The sequence below is a fragment of the Mastigoproctus giganteus genome, chromosome 12, assembly GCF_048544385.1.
Source record: "Mastigoproctus giganteus isolate SK-2022 chromosome 12, ASM4854438v1, whole genome shotgun sequence".
NCBI classification, from domain to species: Eukaryota; Metazoa; Arthropoda; class Arachnida; order Uropygi; family Thelyphonidae; genus Mastigoproctus; species Mastigoproctus giganteus.
In genome coordinates this window covers 57,339,670-57,362,611 of record NC_143586.1, presented here as the reverse complement: position 1 = coordinate 57,362,611, position 22,942 = coordinate 57,339,670, and the positions used below count along the sequence as shown (strand labels likewise).

General features: G+C 39.4%; 1 long non-coding RNA gene across 1 annotated transcript in view; it reads right to left on the bottom strand.

The window, feature by feature from the left end:
- Positions 1-3,873: 3,873 nt before the first annotated feature.
- Positions 3,874-22,942, bottom strand: part of LOC150077085 (uncharacterized) — a 34,980-nt gene continuing 15,911 nt past the window's right edge. The window contains exon 2 of the long non-coding RNA XR_016547710.1: positions 3,874-4,607. This is a non-coding gene — a long non-coding RNA (uncharacterized LOC150077085). The remainder of the gene's footprint in view (positions 4,608-22,942) is intronic.

Sequence of the window (22,942 nt, the reverse complement as noted above, 5' to 3'; positions counted from 1 at the left end):
GCCTTTAAAGGGTAAGCTGAGTTTCACCAGGCCATCACTTGTACGCCGTGGGAATGTCTTCCTGAGGTATTGCAAGGTATATCATGTATTTGCGCTTGTACCTGGAGGAGCGTTTGTTTTTTACGCAATGTATCAAATACTTGAAACAGAAAATTAAATTATTGTATGCCAAGGTTCGGAGAATTACTAGGGTGAAATGGGGAATTAAGAGCAGATCTTTAAATTTATTATATGAAAGGGTTTTTGTTCCCATGATCACTTATGCCGCCGGAGCTTGGTTCATGAATGCTGGAAACTCAATAATAAACATCTTTTTGTCCAGACTCACCCTTCTGGGTATTATTACCCATGCTTGTCGCACTGTGTCTACACACGCTATTCAGGTTTTGTCCAGAAAATTGCCTGCAGATCTGTTGGTCATTTGTACACTGGACTTACGTATTGCCTTAAGCGGTATATCAGTGCGAGGAGGTTAGGCGTTCGGTTGTGCCCAGAAGGTGGGGGGTGGGAATGGTGAGGCAGCGGGTTACAGTAGAGTGGAGAAAAATCTATGATCAGTTTGTAAATATATGGCATACTCGTTGAAAAGGCAGAGAAATTTTTATATTCCTGCCCTCTGTCTCTGCTGTAAATTACAGGATTACACCCTGGCTGCAATTCCTTTTATGCCTTTTCCTGCTGACGGGACACAGCCGAATGGTTATGTTAAATCAGTTCAGCTTGGGCCCTTCTCACCTTTGTTTTTGCGTGGAGATGGAGACTGGTACTCATGTAATATTCTAATGTCCATACTATGTTGACCTGCGAAGTGAGCTTGAGAAAGGGGTCTGTATCCTAGAGAGAGATGATTTATGAGTTTTATTTGTAAATCGTCATAATTTTAAGCTTTTTTGTTGTTATGTAGAAAATGATTTTAAGAGAAGATTCCTAAGTAGAACATGATATACCTCTATAAGGTTCAGGACGGTAAACGGTGGCACGATTTGTGCCGATGAACTTGTTTTTATGTAAGTCAAGACGACTCAAACAAAATTTTTTAAATAGAGATTGACAAAATGATTAACTGAAATTAATATTGTAAATATTGTGTAAAGTTTTATGGAAAATTTAAATTTTGTAATTGGTTTTAGTACATATGGACTCATTGCCCTGGAGGCACAATAAATAAAATATCTAATATGGGCCGGGGGATCCAATAATGGAATTGAGCATTTAGCTGTAGATAAGAAGTGCGATCTAATATAATCCGTGACTTCATCTATAGACTGCAGTCGTATAATTTTCTAATCCAGGATGAGAACTGACTGAAATTTTCCCCAATTGGCATGAGAAAATTGTAAGAATATTGGTGGTTGTGCAGTGAGCAGATTATAAACAATTGTAAAATCATCACTGCCCATGGGATCATCCATAAAGGAACATTCCATGATCGGAAACAATACTGGGAGAAAATGGAGAGATCAATTGCAGAAGTGTGTCCAGCTACAATTGCATACGAGTGTGCGGCTAGTATTAAAATTGGCAAGGTTTTCCTTATCCAGAAAGGTTTCAATAAGCCGACCAAGTTTATCTAATTTAGGGGATCCATAAGGGGCAGTGGTCATTGAAATCACTTAGCAGATAGAGAGGGGAAGGTAGCTGCTTTAAAAGCTCTTCAAGGTCTGTGAAAGAATAGGTATGATTTGGTGGGAGTTAGATTAGTGTTAATACAATCTTAGTAATCAAATAAACAGCAGTAGCTTCAATTTGGGTTTGAAGAGCAATTTGCTTTGTCGGGATCTGCAAGTTGACCAAAATGGCCACACTATCCGATATATATTGCGATCTCGTCGATAGATAAAGTAGTTCTTTATGGAAGCTGAAAGTTGAGTTAAATAGGTTTCCTGGACACGGAAACAAACTGGAGAGTAACGATTAATTCGGTCTTCAATGTGTCAAGAAATCCTCTGTAATTCCATTGAAAAATAAAAGGCATTATTTGAATTTAGTAAAAGAAGCTGTATCTGACTGCTTTTTTAGTGTGGCTAACTTATGATGCTCACACTTGCTATATTTGAATCCATGGATGTGTTTTGAATATTCTTCGTTGAATTCGAACTTCGACTATGTATAGTATATAGTAGCAATCACTAGAAGAGGAGATGTCGCTGGTAATGTAAGAATTTTTATTATTACTTGTCTGGTGCTAATGCTTAGAGCAGGGCTAGCGCTAGTGTTTGTGGCCCCTGAGGTAAAACCATGGAACGCTCCTAATTCATATCATACCTTAACACACACACATATATACACCGATGAGCCAAAACATTATGACCAGCGAGTCGCTATGCAAATCGAAGAAACTGCAGGTGAACAGCATAAAAAAACACCTGATACTGAGCTGTGTCATTGAGTATTACTCTTGTGCTTCAGATGGGAAAGACTTAAGCGAGTTTGACAAAGGCTGAATTGTAATGGCCAGACGACTGGGTCAGAGCATATCCGAAAAGGCACGGCTGGTGGGATGTTCATGATCAGCCATGGTTAGTACTTCCCAAAAGTGGTCCGAGGAGGGGGAACCCACGAACCGCCGGCAAGGTGTTGGACGACCACGGCTCATCGATGCTCGAGGTGAGCAAAGGCTTTCCCGGATGGTACATGTCAACAGAAGGGCGACTGTGGCACAACTCGCCAGTAACTGGAATGCTGGTGACGGGAGTAATGTGTCACAACACACAGTACATCGAACCCTGCTGAGAATGGAGCTGCGTAGCCGCAGGCCGCTCCAAGTGCCCATGCTAACCACGATTCACCGGCGACAGAGCCTACAATGGGCAGGCGAGCATCGAAAATGGACCTTGAGTGATTGGAAGGTGGCTGGTCCAATGGATCACGTTTCCTGTTGCACCATGTGGACGACCGGGTACGTGTGCGTCGTTTACCTGGAGAAGTGATGGCGCCTGGATGCACCAGTGGCGGCAGTGTCATGCTTGGGGTGATGTTCTGCTGGGATACCCTGGGTCCAGTCATCCATGTGCGAGCACTCTGACGTCTACCACCTACCTAAACATCATTGCTGACCAGGTACGCCCTTTCATGGCAACGGTCTTCCTCTCTCGCAGTGCCGTCTTTCAGCAGCATAATGCGGCATGCCACACTGCCTGGATTATTCGAGATTGGTTCGCGGAACATGAAGAAGACTTCCAGGCATTGCCCTCATCTCCAAATTCCCCAGACATCAATCGCATCGAGCATCTGTGGTTTTTTTTTTTTTTTTTTTTTTGTTGGAACAGGAACTCCGATCTGCGGCGTCTCAACCATGGACCTTACAGGAGTTAAAGGATCTGCTGGTGACATGTTGGTACCAGATACTACAAGACACACTTAGAAATCTTGTAGCGTCCATGTCTCGCCGGGTACGAGCTGTTTTGGCTGCATGTGGAGGACCAACATCATATTAGATAAGTGGTCATAATGTTTTGGCAAGTCAGTGTAAACAGTAACACATCTAGCAGCGCCTATTTTAGGCGGTGTCTGTGGAAAATGCCTTACTTGCGCACCACTAGCGATGGCCCTGACTTAGGGACACTGGACTGTTGCTGAGAGAGGACAGCTTTAGTGCAATCTCGTCTTAGGAGATCCTGAAATATCTTCCAGGTGTTTCTGTATAAGGAAGGGAGATAAATTTACTTAGAGGCTGGGTTCAAGCGAGTGCAATATGAGAAATGCTGAAAATCTGCTGCTGAGAAATTTGTTTAAAGCCTCTTGGGTTGGAATGCGTCATGGTCAGTTTCTGTCTCTGGCCGAGATCTTGTCAGCTGTAAAGGTGGAAACACATTGTGATACTAATTCCTCGATTTTATTAATCACTTCTGAAAATCAGGTCCAGACATTCGATTTAGAACTTCAGGGATTTGTACATTTATATACACGATTCTTTATTTTTTACTACATTGCACTAAATTATTGACATTTAAAAAGTTAAACCGTACACGATACGCGAACTACATAATTAATTGAACTGACCCGATCCAAAACTCTGGATCGGTTCACACACTTACCTTTCGTGAAACGAACTGCAATTGTGCACATAGATCAACTAACTGATGCAAATGAGCACATATGTATTCATGATATGCAACTAGTTGTGGTTTATAAATAGAACAGTTTGGCTGTGCATCCCTCAGTTTGGTTGTTCACGGATACCAAACGTATCTGAATAATCAGCAGGATAGATGCAGACCAGTCATGGGTGAAGGTAGCAAGGGTCTTGAATGTTTACTCCAAATGCGTTATACCGATTATGGAGATAAGGTAAAGAATTCGAAAGAACTATATACGAGTATATGGACGAGTAATAGTGAAAACAGCAGTTAAGTGACATCTTCTGGCTCTAAATGACAGTTCTCTTCGAAGCTTGACGCTGTTTCAAAATAGCATATCTCCCATCAAATTATGCCCTGCAGGCTGTAGGAGGGGTCTGTATTCATGAATTTTCCTTATCACATCATCAAACAGAAGAGTTCGTTTTAATGAGTGTCATGAGTAGGCCAATTAGATCCAATGGTCCATGTGATGTTCATGGATGAGTACAGATTCAATGTGGAGTCGGGTTCTTGAATTTTCATCATCTGGAAAAGGGAAAAAAACTGTCATATTAGGACCACCAAAGAGCTACCTTATCTGCCATGTGTAATATGCCCATAAATTGCATATGTTCTATGGTCGATTTTCCTGTTTTGCTGGAATAAAAAGCTGGGCTTCAGTGGGGGAAACCTTGCTGTCCACATCTGAGACTGAAAACTTAACCACAGAGTGAAAAAAGCCCATTAAAGTTCGTGTCATTGATGGGATTCGATCCTGGGACTTTACCATCCGGGCAGAAGTTATAATCATGGTGCTACCAGCTCAGACATATGGAAAGTAGAAAGAACCTAAACCCAACCCAACATAAGCATCTGGGAAATAGACTACTATGAAAGAGGATCTGAGCAAAGGTAATGTGCGCTATAGAACTGTATAATTTTGAGAGGAGCTCTGACTAATAAGATATATAAGAATAAAATCCTTGAACCTTATAAAAGAATCTTTATGAGTGCAATATGCACCGTGGTTCTTTTTAATGGACGATTAGACTCCCCACAGAGTAAAACAGGAAGACTTCTTCAGTGAAGATATATCCCGAGGTGACCGTGATATTGCAAAGACAGACTTCACGAAAGGGGTAAGAAAATAACACGAAACGTTTAACCCAATTATGTACATACAGTACTTCCAATTCGGAAATAAAAATAGCCCTCGTGGGTAGAATCACGGTCCTCCCCACACTGGGTGGAAAAGACCTGAGTTTGAATCCCGTTGATGACATGAGGAATTTTTATGGGGCTTTTTCACGTGGCTGAGTAATCAGTCTCAAGCGAGGATAGCATGGTTTTTCTCCCGGAAACTCGGGCATTTTTCCAGCAAACAGAAAATCGACCTCAGACGCAATTTACACAGTATATAAGGAACAATATGGCCTTAGTCGCTGATGCTCCTAAAATCCTACTACTACAATAACAACAATAAACATAATAATACATAGGTATTGTATTTAGGATTAGGCGCCACCTGTGGTTTCCCACATCTCCGCAATACGGTTTTAAATGCGCTATTACCATTAAACAAACAGTCCCCTAACTAAATTGACCATGTTATTAAAAATACCATAAGAATATCTCATCTCCTTTGCGAGAAACATAACAGTTACATTGAGTTCAAATGAACTGAGCCTTTTCTTGATCTGAACCGATATCTCGACTAGAGAAACTTTTACCAGCTTTTTACAGAAAGTGATCATCAGAAAGTCCCCTGAGACGGACTAACTTGGGCATGAAGTGAAAAAAAAAAAGCCTATAAAAGTTCTCCGGTCATCGACGGGATTCGAACCTAGGCATTTTCCAGCAGTGTGGAGAGGATGGTGATTATAACCACTCTGTAACCCATGAAGACTAAATGTATTAAGTTGGAGCAAGTGTGGTCACAGACCGATTTGAATGTTGTGCAGACTAAAAGACCCCAAATATCAAGGAGAGTGTCTGCCTGAAATCAGATAATTCAATTTAAGAAGACGATAAGATTTCCTCCAGTATCTGATGTGACTCAAACACAGACTTCGCTAAACTGCCAAGTGGTTTGGCCACTTGGCAGTTTAGTGAAGTAAAACTACACAGTGTCCTCCTTCGCCAAACATAAAATCATAAAACAATAGCAATTAAAAAAGATTGTGCTACCTATGAGGGTTGTAATAAGCTCTGTGGACATAAATTTCAAGTCGTGAGTTCTTCTTCACCTCTCACAACCTTGCATGAGTTACAAACAACTTTCTAGAGAAGGGACCTACAGTACTAGATTCTTGAGCATCCATTAGCACAAGCAACATTCTGCTGTTTTATCTAGCTGTCAGACGTAATCATGAGCTATTTATAAAAACATAATAATAATTAGCTCATAATTATAATATATTATTACTATTAGTAGTAGTGGTAAATGATGCAAGGAAAAGCTTATATAACATCAGCCAGAAAAGCCTGCCCACTTCACCTGTTCATCCCTCTAATAATATGTTCAATTCTTTAAATTTATTAATTTCTTCCAATAATCAATAACTCTCTGGCTGAAAGCAAATTTGCACACATCTCTCTCCTGCATCCATCGTTATAAGTTTATACCCCCTTGTGTCATCTGAGAAAGAGTGAGAATGCCACCATCATTAAGTTCACTCCATCCATTTAAAGCCTTAAACATTCAGTGAGGTCTCCTCGAAAGTGCCTAATTTCCAAGAGTCATAATTTGCATAACCGAAGTCTTTTGTGGTAAGTGTCCCTTTTTTTCTTGACTAATCTGGTTGAAATCCTCTGTACCCGTTCCAAGAGGCCAACATCTTTCTTAAAATGAGGCTTCCAGACCTGTATACAGTACTCAAAATGAGGTTTAATCATTGCCTTATAGTATAAGGCAATGATTAAGGTGATTGAGCAGATGATTATCCCATAGTATAAGCCTTATACAATGGGATAATCACTTCCTTGTTCCTACTGGCAAATTTGAATACTTCGGAAATTACATTATTTACCCATTGTTTAAGCTATTATTCTCAGTTTATGGCACAGACGTTTTCCTCAAGAAATCATTAGCAATCGTGTCCTGTTTTTCAAGATGTTGGAAAAGTGTGGTAAATGATATCATATTTGGCATCGAGATGAAGATTACAAGTGATTCTATAGATAGAGCACATTTGTACTCCAACCCCTGCTGCAATCAGTTTTCGTGTACCAATAAGATCACTAAACAAGCGGCTAGCCTTGTACCCCACCAACCACAATTCTAGACATTTGACTACTGCGTATTGATAATTCTACCTATGTACAGTTATGTATTACACTTGTGTGGATCCGTTCCCAACTTTTCAGGAATTTTCTTACCAATTACACTGGTCAGCATCAATTTCCTCCTTGAAATAATCAGTTTATTTCTTTGTACAGGAGACACCCCTAGGACAGCCATTGGTCAGAAGGGTGTGAGTTACATCCTAAAGTGTGAAGCGGACCCCATGGGCAAAAGGTTACAAAGTCCATGGGACGTTCACCCTGAAAGGTTGAATACAAAATTTTGAAATACATGAATAGTTACGATTTTATAATAGAATATTTAAAATTTTGGCATCTTTGACATCATAGAATATTTAAAATTTTGACATCTTAAGGTTGACATCTAGAATACTGAGAATATATAGTTAAAAGGGATCAAATTTAAATGCAGTTTCTGAGCCGAGTGGCTGTGCACTACAGTTGTACAAGACGATAGGAGTCGGCAAAGACTTTCAATCTGTAGGATTTTTTGTTACAGAGCTTTTCCGGTTCAATTTTTAGTTGATTGAAGAGTTCTGTTGTGTTTGCTGGAAAAAAGTAACTTAGGTTTCAGGTTTTTTAAGTTGCTTTGAAGAGGATGTCTTGTTTCAGCATTCTTGGTGGCTTCTCGACAACAGTGAAACAAGTCGTCAATACTGGGAGTGTCTAATCTTCGTGTTAGCAGTTAGGTTAATGTGAAAATGTTTCTTGTATTAATTGTTTGTTTCCAGGGAGGAATACTGAGAGGATGGCTGTAGAGATAGAAAATGGGTGATTTGAGATCCTGTTCAGCCATCTCAAGAGCCAGTATTCAATACTAAAGAAAGTTTTCAGGTTGCTCGGTGGGGCAGAGGACCAAATCTGTAAAGCATACAGTGGGATGGGAAGTATACTGTACATTTCAAGATATACTTTTTAACAAGATCTGGGTTTCTAATGCCAATTAACTCATGTTTGGCAGCCCAAAGCGCTGCATGTGTTTTTGCTTTGATGTAATCAAAGTGCTCGGAAAATGTTAGTCTCTCATCCCATTTTAGGCCAAGGTCTACGTACGATTTAACCTTTACAACTTCGCATTCGCTTTCCAACGTAGAGATATTGTTCCTGCTCTTTTTCTTTGTAATTGTCGTCTGGGCAGATTTGCTTGTGTTTAAATGTAGTCCAATACAGTCGAGGTAATGCTCCAGTTCTTTTATTGTGTATTGGCTTGTTTGCTTAACTTGTTGTTCTTTAGATTTGACGAAGAATTTCAGGTCATCAGCATATGTAATAAAGTTTATGGGATGCAAAAAAATGGTTCCAGAACTAACTCCGCCACTTGAGCTCTGTGTGCAGTGGCGTTGCCGTGCATGAAAAGAAAATCTGGACTAACCGCACCCCTAAAAATTCGCATATAGAGTTCGAAGATCTAAGTTTTCGGTACCTCTGCGTAGTTACGGTACCAAAAACATGGAGAGGTGCGGCAATTAATTATTATTCTGCCCCACACGAGACACGGCCTCCACCGTGAATGTCCCTTTTTCTGATATTGGAAGGATGGTACAGCATTCCTCGTTGTCTCCACATGGTATAACGTATAGAATGTGTTTGTAGGCTAAAACGGAACTCATCAGAGAACAGAACTGCACCCCATTTGTCAGGGCTCCAAGTCACATGTTCATGCCACCAGTTTCGACGAGCGTTTCAGTGGTTTGGGGTTAAAGGGATACAAACCACTGGCTTTCTTTCGTAGAGTCCATTTGAATTGAGCCTTCTTAATACAGTCCGGTTCGAAATATTTTCACCTGTTGTCGCAGCAGTCTCAAGAGACAGTTGATGACAGGACATCGTAGGGTTCCGTCTTTCTTTCAGAGTCAGATAGCGGTCTGTTCTGGTTGACGTAGCCGATGGGCGACCTTGGCTGCCTCTTCTTGTAACGGTTCCTGTCTACTGAAACTACTTCCATATTAGGAAAACAACATTGCGTGACACATTAGGTCAACGTGTCATCTCCGCCTTAGACTTCAACTCGTCTAACTACCCTATCTCAAAGAATCATCTAAACGATGATGACTTGTCATCCTGAGTACTGGAGATGTGGCAATACCACTGTGCAAGCCAAAAAACGGCAATGAACTGCTGTGGTCGCAACCAGTGTTTTTATAGGCATGAATAATTTCCATAATGTGCGACCCTATAAGATGGTAGATCAATTTCTGTTGGATACTCGGAATTTGCGTGCAAGGATGCCTATTATATAAAATATTCGATTCAGTTAGCAGCGTAGTTATTTTTATGGCTTTCTATTTTATTAATTGCAATAGTACTTATTTCTATTATTTCGTTGCAAATGTATTATAGCTGGAGCCTATTTAAGAGGATTAGGAAGGTGTAATCCCCAGTCTCACCTTATTTATTCCATAAAGGGCGGTGGTCATAGCATATTTTGTTTAGTTCACTATTTCTTTTAATATCCGGAGCGTATTAAGATATCCACTGATATTTGACTGGAACAGCGATTAGTGACTGAAAGCTCTGTTCCTTTATATTTAGTAGCGCTCATTCTTTTGGGTATGGGTGTCCCTTTTAAACGAGGGGCTGTGCGTTCACTCCTCCGAAGGTGAGTGAGTATTGCTTTAGTCCTTTACTTTTAAATTCTTAATCTTACTTTTATGGTTTTTTTTTTTTTTTTTGTTCATTTTATTTATTTTTGATATAATGATGGTTAGTTTAATTGGAATAAAACAGCTCCTTGCCGCACCTATAACCTTATTAACGCCATTAATTTTCTGTATTTATTTTGTGGTTCAAGTGTGTCGTATATTTGTCTTTAATTGAAATAAATCAAAGTAAATAATCTAACAAAAAAATAATTAGCGTGTTCGTTATAAATTAAACGTCTTAAACATTCCTTACAATTTCAGATTGTAAGGATTGTTTTCCAATTGTCCATTCCAGTAACGCTTGACGCCTTTTTGGGTCTTTTCCCTGGGGTCGATGGTTGTTGTTCAGTCTCGGCATACTTTGCGACACTTGCTCAAGAATTTCCTAATGCTTCTACTGCTCTTTCATAAACGGATGCAATGTTCTGTACATGTCCAATTAGTACCTAAAATTAAAAAATAGATGACTTATCGACCAAGTTTTCTTCGAAACAATTTCCTGTACTTCATATATACGAAATGCAAATTCAGTGCTATATTTTTCATGCCACTTCTCCCCCGCTCGCAGTTTCCATCGTAATGCAGAATTACTTTCTGCGGAAGGAGTTAACCGAGATGAACTGTATTACCATAAACGTTCAGTTTAACATAAAATTAAATATGTAAAAAAAAAAAAAAAAATTAGTAAAAACACTGTCCCCTCTGATCTGATCGTTTGGCGAAGTGGGCGTTCAATGCGTGCAACACAGATGATAACAAATGATGTAATCGTTTCGGGTTGCGGTTCATTAGCCATATTTGGTCGGGCATCGACAACTGCCCAAAAGTGGTTCATTATATTGACAAAATTATTGACGTGAAGCAATGACAACCAAAATGATAAGTCTCTCAAGTTTGTGTGAAACACATTTTCTGTTTGTACCCATTCAGCAGCTATTTAACTTTATGAAACTTAATTAGTCAGATTACTCTCACGGATTTATCAAGGGTCGTTCCACCTGCACAGATATGATTTCGTCTGTTTCGAATATATCCCAGGCGCTTGACGAAGGAAAACAAGTAGACTCCATCTTCCTTGATTTAAGCAAAGCCTTCGACAAGGTAGTCCATCAGAGACTAATCAACAAACTGCATCACTATGGTCTCAGAAGACAGGCACTAAACTGCACTGAAAACTACTTGGAAGGTAGAGAAATGTCCATGATATTTAAAGGTAAAACCTCATATCCTTTCAGTCCTGAAATTGGTGTCCTTAGGCCAGCTATTATTTTTTATCTACATCAACGACCTGCCAAACACCCTTGGAGACTACCAAATCAAAATTAACATATTTGCAGACGACATAAAAATCTATAAAGCAATTCGCAGTACCAATGACTGCATCATCCTAAACGAAGCTCTTCAACGAGTTATTCAGTGGCTGAAGAACAAAATGGCAGTCAATGAAAACAAGTGTGAACTGATGAGCTTTGCTAATGCACCCAAGAAAAACAAACTTAATTTTTCTTATTGTATCAACAACAAGGCAATCAAAAAAGTTAGAACAGCCAAAAATTTATGTATCTTTATTAAAGAATCATTTTCCTTTGATGTCCATGTCTCTAACATTATGAAGGCAGCTAGCAAAAAACTAGGTTTCCTGAAAAGAATTAACCGAGACTTCAATCAGTTGGCACTTTTCATCTTTCTTTACAAAATCTATGTTAGGCCAGCCCTAGAATTTGCCTCACAGGTCTGGTCCCCACAAGTTGCTTACCAAAAATTAGAAATTGAAAATATTCAAAAAAAGAGCAATCCAGTACGTTTGCTTTAAAAGTGGCCTTGAATACAATGAGAAATCCTACCAAGAGTGCTGTGTATTCTTTGAACTCGAAACGCTGGAAAAAATAAGAGATAAAGCCGACTTACTCCTTAACCAGCTGTTAAATGGTACCCTGAAAGCCCTTATCTCGTCTCACAAATAAATTTCAACGCTCCGACAAGAGCATTAAGAAACCATCCACTGCTGAAACCATCCTATGCGAGAACAAATTATGGATACTACAACAGGACTGCAAGATCAATGAACAAAGCAAATATGGAGATATTTGACACACCCGGACACTTCAAGAGGCAACTGAAATTGCTAACCTCATCCGTTAGCTGACTTAAAATGGACTCTTCTTGCAAGTTCTAAGACTCTGATTGTGTAATGTGTGTGAAGAAATACCAGTGCTCTGCCTTACTCCTACCTGTTCACTTAAATAGGACGGATGAGCCCTACTTTCATTTATTTAATCTGTACATTTCAATTCAATAGTCTTTTCTCTTTACTTTGGAAAATGTATACTCCAAGCTTCTTCTTTGAAGCTGTGTAATAATGCTTTGTAGCTGCACCCTCAGGCACGTTTGTTTGCTGTTTTGTAGCTGTTAACAATAATAATAATAATTCCAGTCAATGCAAATGCACCCTCGTGGGTAGCATAGTTAGTAGATTTGCCGGCCTTCAAGGACCTGCCTTTTCCACTCAGATTTATATACTTGAATAGCTAATTGGTACAGCCATGATTTTGTCAATTTAACAAACTTCACCTCACATTTCCAAGGCATCAGCTAATTCAGTCAATTGTTACGAATAATCTCCATCAATCCTGTCCTGTTTTTCAAGATGTTGGAAAAGTGTGATAAATAATATCATATTTGGCATCGAGATGAAGATTACAAGTGATTCTATAGATAGAGCACATTTGTACTCCAACCCCTGCTTCAATCAGCAATTTTCATGTGCAAACTGCATCACTATGGTCCAAAATTATCACCCTTGAAAAAATCGCACTCACCTGATAACTGAAAGCTTTTCATCTTTCCCTTAGTCATTAATTTTAAAGTATATTTTATTAAAAATATAAATTGTTAAGCAGGGAAGTCATTTTTTATGGATGGGAAAAAAAAGATTTTTGATGGTGGGACACCGATCGCCCCACAAGTAAAATGTAACTCCGGCGTTGGTCCCTCCTGATCTACAGAAAAAGCACAAGAAACATGAAGTGAGCGTGTATGATCGAAGTGGTGTAAGGTTGTGAGCAATTAATAAAACTGACTACCCTTTAATGAATACCTTTTTGAGAAATTTGGGAGCACTACCCCAGATGTATCAAGAAAAAACGTGGCAGTGTAAAAGAGAAAATCTCGTTTTTCAATGAAGAGGACAATATTTGTAATATGCTTATGCCAAGTAAGCTTAGACATACGGGTATTCTCCAGTAAATACACTCAGTAATCACTGAATTGTGAACATCCCATCCATAATGTACTATGTCGCATAACTCGCAGTATAAAAAACTGAACAGATGCTCACCCTAGAGCAGTGGTAATTTGCATCTGGTCAAGAAAGTCAAAGTGATAAAGTAGCAGTTATGGGACGTAGTAAAAATATTACGGAGTTTCAAAAGGGCATGATTGTGGGAATTTGTGTCGGGTGATCCCATAACGTCCGTTATGGGATCATAATTCTGTTGCGCGCTGCCCACTGAGTTTAAGAATGGTGTCGAACAGGTCAAACTACGTTCCGCCGACAGAATTATAAAGGATTACACAAGGTGGATGTTCGTGGCAAGCGACGAGTGTAACGTGTTGTACGAGCTAAACGGCAGGTCACTGTGCGACAGCTGACATCACAATACAATATGGAGAATGCAAGAACAATATCCCAAATGACGATCCACCGCACACTAAGACGCATGGGATTCCAGAGAGGAGACAATGCAAGAGTTCTCACCGCTGATCATCATCGACGGCCGGTGCTGTGTGAATTTAGTGTCAAATGGCACCAGGGGTTTCCTCCATCTCCGCTGACGGCGATGCTGTGGGTCAACAACACGCTGGTTGGACACTGGAGGACTGGAAACGAGTGTGCTGGTAGGATGAAGCCAAATACCTAGTGCAACACACCGACGGATGCCTTCGTGTTGTGTTCTGCAAATAAAACGAGTCCATGGACTCATCGTACAGTGTCCAGGCAGGCGGCTGTGGTTGCTTAATATGGGGCGTGTTTTGCTAGCAAGAACTAGGACCTCTGGTGAGTATGGACCAACATTTCACTGGTGAGCTCTACCAGCAGCTCTTAGGAGGCCATGTGCACTCCACCATGTTACATTTTTTACAGGACAGAAACAGGTTCTTCCAAGACGATGATACATACGCCTTGTCATCGGGCCCGCACTGAGTACGAGTGATTCGAGGAACACAGTGAATACATCACCAATATTCATTGTCCTTCAAATTCATCTGACCTCAATCGAATTGAACATGTGTGGGATGTTTTGGAATGGGAAGTGAAGCCTGCGAAAACACAACGCCATCTGTTGTGACAATGCGGAAAGCCTTGCAGGCAACATGACTGCAGAACCCGACGGACGCCTTCAGACACGTAGTGGAGTTAATGCCTAGGCCAGGGGTGGCGAACCCATGGCACACGTACAAATTTTTTGGGCACGCGGAATTCAGAGCATCCCAAAAAAAATTCAAACTTCGAAACAACATCACTCCAGGAATCCACCTTGTTTAAATATTTCCCAAACCTACAAAGATACAGCACTCATCTTGAAACTGATGAGAAAACCGTCAGAGCCTTTAAATGCTATATCTGAACGTCACTGAGTCAACTATTGAACAATTTTCTTCAAGATTTGTTAAGTTCAGAGAATTGGAATAAACTGCAAAATTCATTAAGTTTTAATTCATTCATTAAATTAAAATTTGCCGAACTGAACCTGAAAATAATAGTAGTAATAGAAACATGTGATTCAAGAAAGCAAGCGTATAAGCTTATGCAACATCAGCCAAAAAAAAAAAAAAAAAAAAACACAATTTCGCACAACTGTTTTCTCTAAAAGTTTGTCCAGTTCCTTCTTAAATTTATTTAAGCTATCAACTTCCACAACGACAGATGGAAGTATGTTCCAGCAATCAACTACCCGCTGGCTAAAGGCAAATTTCCGCTCAATCTGTTCTACAACTGTCTTTCCTCAGTTTGTATTTATGCCCCCTCAGGTTCGTAATCTGAGCAAGCGGAAGAATCCCAATCAGAATTTAGCGTGCTCAATGCATTCAAGGCCTTATACGCCTCAATCAGGTCACCTCGCATGTGCCTAGTCTCCAGCCGCTGCAATTTGCAGAACTTAAGCCTCTCTTCCCCTCACCAATCTTGTTGCCCTTCTCTGTACACGATCAAGCAACTCTACATCCTTTCTAAAATGAGACCGCCAGACCTGTACGCAGTACTCCTGTACATGGTATACAAGAGGATGTATGCTTGTATGTATACAAATGCTAGAAGTATAGTAAATAAATTTGATGAATTTGAAGTGTTGGTCAAGACATCAAAGGCGGATATTGTTGGGATAGCAGAGATGTGGTGTCACACAGATATAAGGAATGTTGAACTGGAATTTGGGGAGTACAATGTGTACAGAAAGGATAGACAGGATAAAAAGGGAGATGTTATGCTGTTAATTAAGAAAAAAAATAAAATCAAAAGAAGTGCACCCAGTTGATATAGATGAACAGTGCACTGTTGAGTCAGTTTGGTGTGACATAAGCACTGCAAAAGAAAAAATAAGAGTAGGAGTGTGTTATAGGCCTAATGACTTGAATGAGTACAATGAACAATTGTACAGAGAAATAGAGTGGGCTAGTAAAACGGAATGTCTTATAATGGGGGATTTTAACTTCCCAGATATAGACTGGAACTTACGGGTTGGTCACTCGCACACTAGTAAGACTTTTGTGGATTTATTGGATGATTGTTTTTTACAGCAGCATGTTCGAGAAGCAACCAGAGAAAGTAATACTCTTGATCTGGTTATCAGCAGTGATCATTCATGTATTAGGAATTTGCAGATAAAAGAACCACTAGGTGGCAGTGATCACAGTGTACTGACGTGGGATTTACTTAAAGATTTAATTACCATCAGGGGTAAAGGAAAGGATTTTTGCTTCCGTAAAGGTGAGTACAGTAGTCTCAGAAAGTTTTTAAATTCTGTACAGTGGGATCAACTGACGATGTTACCAACAGTAAATTCTAAGTGGGAGGCATTCAAGAAATTAATCGTGGATGCTACTAAAAGTTTCATACCTATTAAGAAATATTGTTCAAGGTTTAGGCCTAAATGGTTATCTAATGAACTAATGAGACTCGTAACAGAGAAGAAAAATGCATGGGATGCATATAAATTATCAAGCGACTCAGAAGCCTATGGCAGATATAAGCTAGTCTTTAATCAGGTCACAAACGAGGTTAGGCAGGCGAAGGCAGATTAGGAAAAATCCTTGGCAAAAGATATTAAGAAAAACAGCAATGATTTCTTTACTTATATAAACTCCTAAAGGAAGGGGATGAATCTGATTGGTCCACTTGACATCGATGGTTCGACTGTTGATGATCCTGCTCAGATAGCAAACAAACTGAATGAGTATTTTGCATCTACATTCACACATGAATGAATTATTAAGGTTTGAAAATGGCAGAAGGTTATCAAATTGTAGCAGGATACTTAATGATTTTGTAATAACTGAGAGCAAAATGGAGGAGAAATTGTTGAAGTTAAACATAAGAAAAGCACCTGGGGCGGATGGGATCTATCCAGTTATATTAAAGGAGGCGGCAAAGCAACTAAGCAAACCCTTAGCCATAATTTTGAGAGCATCCTTGGATTCACGGGAAGTCCCCAATTCACAAAGGGGGATCGAAGGGTGACACGAGTAATTACAGACCAGTTAGTTTAACTACTGTTCCGGGTAAAATAATGGAGTCACTGGTTAAAGATGCATTGCACGATCATCTAGACAAGACTGCAGCAATAATTCAGACACAGCATGGGTTTGTTAAGGGAAAGTCTTGTCTGACAAATTTGATAGGATATTATGATGTGGTTACAAAGGAACTGGATGCAAAAAATAATTTTGATATCATATATTTGGATTTCAGGAAAGCCTTTGACACTGTTGTGCATGAAAGACTATTCTACAAATTGGAGCATGGAGCAGAATGGTATTAAGGGTAAGTTACTACAATGGATAAAAGGATGGTTAAGTGGGAGAAGACACAGGGTGGTAATCAATGGGTGCTGCTCTTCGTGGACTAATGTTATTAGTGGAGTCCCAGAGGGTTCGGTCTTGGGTCCACTGTTGTTTTGTATCAATGAGATTGATGAAGGTATATCAGGCTTAATGTCGAAGTTTGCAGATGATACAAAGGTTGGCGGGGTTGTTAATGACAGTAATGGCAGTGTTCTACTGCAACAGGATCTAGATAATCTGGGCAGGTGGACTAAGAAGTGGCAACTGAAGTTTAACCTTGACAAATGCAAAGTACTGCATATGGGTAGAAGTAACCCCAGAGAAACCTACCAACTGCGTGGTACTAAACTTAAGGTGGCAGAAAATGAAAAAGACCTGGGAGTAATTGTGCAGACAGATATGAAGTTTTCTGAGCAATGCAGACAGGCTGCCAGGGTAGATCATGGGGTTTTGTCAATGATATATAGGAATTTTGCTAGCAGGGAAAAGGAGGTGATTATCACTCTGTATAAGGCAATGGTCAGGCCACGCCTTGAGTACTGCATACAGGTCTGGAGGCCTCATTTTAGGAAGGATGTAGATTTACTTGAGGGTGTACAGAGAAGGGCAACAAGATTGGTGAGGGGAATGAAGGGATCCTCTTACCAAGAGAGGCTTAAGTTCTGCAAATTGCAGTGGCTGGAGATTAGGCACCTGCGCGGTGATCTGATTGAGGTGTATAAGGCCTTGAATGGGTTGAGCACGCTGAATTCTGATGGGATCCTTCCACTTGTCAGATTACGAACCTAAGGGGGCATAAATTCAAATTAAGAAAAGACAGATGTAGAATAGATGTGCGGAAATTTGCCTTTAGCCAGCAGGTGGTTAATTGCTGGAACAAATCTGTCGTTGTGGAAGTTGATAGGTTGAATACATTTAAGGAGGAACTGGACAGGCATTTGAAGGGAATGGCGGGATTTTTTTTTTTTTTTTTGGCTGATGCTGCATAAGCTCATACACATGCTTTCTTGCATCACATGCCACTACTACTACTACTCAAGGCGTGGCCTGACCATTGCCTTATACAAAGTGATAATCACCTCCTTTTCCCTGCTAGCAAAAATTCCTGTATATCATTGACAATAGCCCATGACCTGCTCTAGCAGCCTGTCTGCCTGTTTAGAAAACTTCGTATCTGACTGCACAATCACTCCCAGGTCCTTTTCATTTTCTACTACCCTAAGTGTAGTACCACCCAGTTCGTATGTTCATCTGGTGTTACTTCTACCCATATGCAGTAAATGTTTCAGTGGATCAACTTAGATGATATTGAGATGCAATTGATCGATTGTCAGAGCAGCTCAATTTGAAGGCGGCAATTTATCGACCTCAGATGATTTAGAAAATATTGAAAGGAAACTATTAATGACAGCATTAGCAAATAAAACTGCAGAAAATGAGGTACTAAAAGTTTGGAATTCCATTCCTGAAACTTTTGTCTGTTTAAAAAATCTCGCAACACCATTACTAACAATTGTCTCATCAACATATTCTTGTGTCATTTTTCTCAGTGATGAACTTTGTTAAATTTAGTCTCATGGATGAAACTAGTGCTGCATGCATAGCTCTAAAAGTTACAAAGTATAATCCTAATGTAAAGTATCTGTCGTCAATGATGCAGCAATTAAACAGTACTTACTTTCCTTCCCTTTAGTTTTGTATATATATACAGTGAAAACAGTGAAACTTCTCCTAACGGACACCTCTCGTTAACGGACATTTCCAAATTCCCCAACTCGCCTCTATTGGTTTTAACGTGTTTGCAGCTTCTGTCTAGCGGACATGCTCTGTAACGGACGCAGACAGGCAATCTGCACTGTTTCGTTTAGATTAGCACTTAATTTGATCTCCCCACAACGGACTGCGGGAGAGCTCACGGTCCTTTTTCTACGTATTGCCTCAATCGTGTGCTTATTTTCTATTTCCGATTCTCTGAATTTTATCAAGGTTTACGTCGCTGTTCTAAACCCTTTTTTCAAGAATTTTAAGGCACGTGTAAAACTTCTGATGAATTCAGTGTGTGCAGGGGGGAGGAATTTTGTCGGCCTTTCGTCTTTTCAGTTTCAGTTTTGTTCAGTGTCGTGTGAAGTGCACAATGTCTTCTCGTAAAAAACATTTAACTTTTAAAAGATAAAGTTGAACTCATTAATGCGTATGATCGGCAAAAAAATAGTGTTCGCAATCTCGCTGCAAAATTCAAACTCGGGAAGACGCAGGTAAGCGACATCCTAAAGGGAAAAAAATGAACTGCTCAAACAATTTTGGCAACACGTAAATGATCAGGTTCAAAAATCATTCCCGAAAACTGTTGGACTTCAAATTGACAATGTTACGTATGAGTGGTTTTGTCGCGAACGTGCTAAAAAAAATTCCCATTAATGGGTCTATTATTAGGCTTTGGAGGTTGCGAAATCTATGGGAGTAAATGAGTTCAAAGCTTCTGTGGGGTGGCTAGACAAGTTCAAAACTCGGCATAAAATTTCTTGGAAAACCGTAAGTGGTGAAAGTGGATCTGTTGATACTGGGGTTGTAACAGAGTGGACCGTCAAATTGGAAGATTTATGTCGTGATTTTGAAGCTAAGGATATTTACAACTGTGACAAAACAGGGTTGTTTTTTAAAGCTCTTCCTGAAAAAACAATGAGTCTAAAAAACGAAAAGTTCCAGGGCGGAAAAATTTCTAAGGAACGCTTGACTGTACTATTGTGTACAAATATGCTGGGAGACTTTGAACAACCACTTGTTATAGGAAAACCACAAAATCCTCGTTGTTTCAAGGGCATAAAGTTGAATCTTTTGAATGTTGACTGGAAGTCTAATAAAAAAGCGTGGATGACACGAGATATCATGAGCGAATGGATAAGTCACTTTAACCAAAACATGATTCGTAAAAACAGAAAAATTATTCTTTTCATGGATAATGCTGCATCTCACCCGCACATTGAATTGTCCAACATTCGAATCTTTTTTCTGCCACCAAACACATCTGCAGAGTGTCAGCCCTTGGATCAAGGTATAATAAAAAAATTTAAACTTCACTACAGAAAACGTGTTTTTTAAGACATCTCATTGCAAACATGAACGATGTAAAATGTGCGAGTGACCTTGCAAAGAAAATCAGCATCCTAGATGCGATTCAATGGATTTCCTCTTCAGTAAACGCAATTAGAAAACAAACTGTCGTGAACTGTTTTGTAAAGTCTGGCTTCTCAAACGCAAAAATTGAAGTTGTGAACAGCAATGTGGAGCACCAAGAAGAACAAGAACTTCAACATCTATTGATAATGTACGATACTTCAGCTACAAGTGACCCTGGCTACAAAGATATAGACTCGAACCTCACTACAGAAGATGGTGCTCTAGATATCAACGACATTATCATCGATATTTTTCAAGAAGTTCCTCATGAGGATGAAGAAATGGAAGGAGGTCATTCTGTCGAAGAACATATTAACGACGAACCACCGATGAAAATAGAAGAAGCGCTCATACCAATCAATCGTTTAAAAATGTTTTTCGCCACTGAAGAAGATACTGAAGGACTTTCGATGGTTTCTTCACTCCAAACAAATGTTGAAAACAAAATTATCAGCCGGAAGAAGGTGCAGAAGAAAATAAGTGATTACTGTATGTATTTTTCTTAAGATAAAGTCATAATATGCATAGCACGATTGTATGTATATTATTTACAAAAATATTGTGCAAAATCTGTATATAATTTAATTTAATTTTACATTAAACGTTTAACGATTTTTCTTAATCTCTTGTGTATGTAATTGTATATTATTTACAAAAATATTGTTCAAAATCTGTATATATTTTAATTTTACATTAAACGTTTAACGATTTTTCTTTCTTTTTTTTTTTTTTCTCCGTCAGACTTCTTGTTAGCAGACACTTCTCTCTAACGGACACATTTTCGTTCCGCATGGCTGTCCGTTAAAGGGAAGTTTCACTGTATAAGAGAAGAGTAGGCACAATATGGCCTTGTGCCATTAAACAACATAAGAGAAGTTTATCATTTTGTATTAAATTTGTTTTGTAAACTAAAAGTTTCATGTTTTTATGAATTATTTTATTTTAATACCTTTATTAAAATATCTTTGAAATAATGTCTTTTATTTCATCTTTTTTTTTTTTTTTTTTTGTTTTTATGCCTTTGTCAAGTAAAATGTGTATGTGAAAAATAATGATATATTGTGTAAAATCCAGAGGGGCAAGCGAGGCTAGTTTTTTAAAAGGATTTAGTCAATTTGGCACGTACCCTTACAACGGTTCGCCAGCTCTGGAGTAGGCGAATAGCCGCTGTTATCCGTACGAATGGTAGCCTAACATGGTATTAGACAGGTGTTCACAATTCAGTGATCAGAGAGTGTATATATGATCTTGCCTAAAAATTCAAATGCTGTTGAAGATGAGCTTGTTTGTTATTTTGGTTTTTAGGAGCATTAGCAACTAAGGCCATATTGCTCCAGAATATGCAGTGGTCATTCCCTGACCTTTCCGCATCTGGTGGTGACGGGCTCGAACCCCGGTCTAATCAAGAAGCGTGTGCTACACACTGCTGCTCCTTCCCACCTGGCTACGGAGGCGCCTTGAAGATGAACATGGCAAACTTTTTTTTTTTTTGTGAAGTAAGACTGAGTTTTAGGATTAAATTTACATTTCTCTAATAGAAATGGTGAACATTTAAGAATTTGCAATTGTTTTTGCAGCAGAGCAGAAACAATTGGAATTGCAGGTAGGCCAGTGAAACAAGCAATTTAAAAAACTGATTTGCTGAGGAAAAATATCACACTAGGGAAAGCCGGCATATGCACTTATCTGTCCGAGTGTATTATGTTCGCGAATTGCGTGTGTTCTCTGGTCGATTTGCCTGTTTGCTGGACGAAAAACACGAGTTCCTGGGGGAAGGGAGTGAAACCTTGCTATCTACGCCTGGGACCGACTAACTCAGCCACGGAGTGGAAAAAGCCCATAAAAGTAACTCGCGTCATTGACGGGGTTCGAACCAAGGCCTTTTCCATCCGGTGGGTAAAGGTCGGTGACGATGACACTGCGCTACCAGGGTGGGGAAGACTGCGTCACTTGGCTTACTATTGTCCACATCATGCAATTTAGTAACCAAAGAACACTGCCAGTGAGTGGGGTACGTCCTTTTGCCGTCATTTAAATAAACAACAGTTCGTGGGGCCATTCGACGTTTCTTTTGCGTTCACTTTAAGCTTAAGTATCAAGATCCTATACATCGGCTCATGCCATTGAAACTTGGTATGTAATTTTGAAATGGTTTTGTTCTAAAAAAAAAAAAAAAAACAAAAGCCTCCGAGTGGAATAAGTAGTGACTGTAGCTCAGAAAACATCGCAGCTGTTAGAACACCTCTCACAGAGTCCAAAGCCCCTTGCAGGTCGGTCTGCAATATCGTTGAACTTATCTAATAGGAGTGTATGATAAATATTGACAAGTATTCCGAGGATTAAAACCTTACCAGTAAAAATTTTGTCAAGATATAACAATCGATCATTATTTTATTCACAATATACTTGTGGATGTAGTGAAGCTCACTTTCGTCTAAATGGTTCCTTAAATAAAAAAACAAAACAAAAAACTTTCAATATTGTTCGGAAGAAGACCCTCGCAAAATCCACCATCGACGAGACCAGGTGTGGTGTGCACTTTCACCTTACAGCATTATCAGCCCACTTTTTTTTTTTTTTTTAAGATAATAGGGTCTTGTCAACATCGGCAAGTTCAGGCCACTTTGCTATCACCATTGCAATTTTTTTTTATTGATGAACTAGCTACTACGTTTCCACATGATAATTACGCCGGTTGGT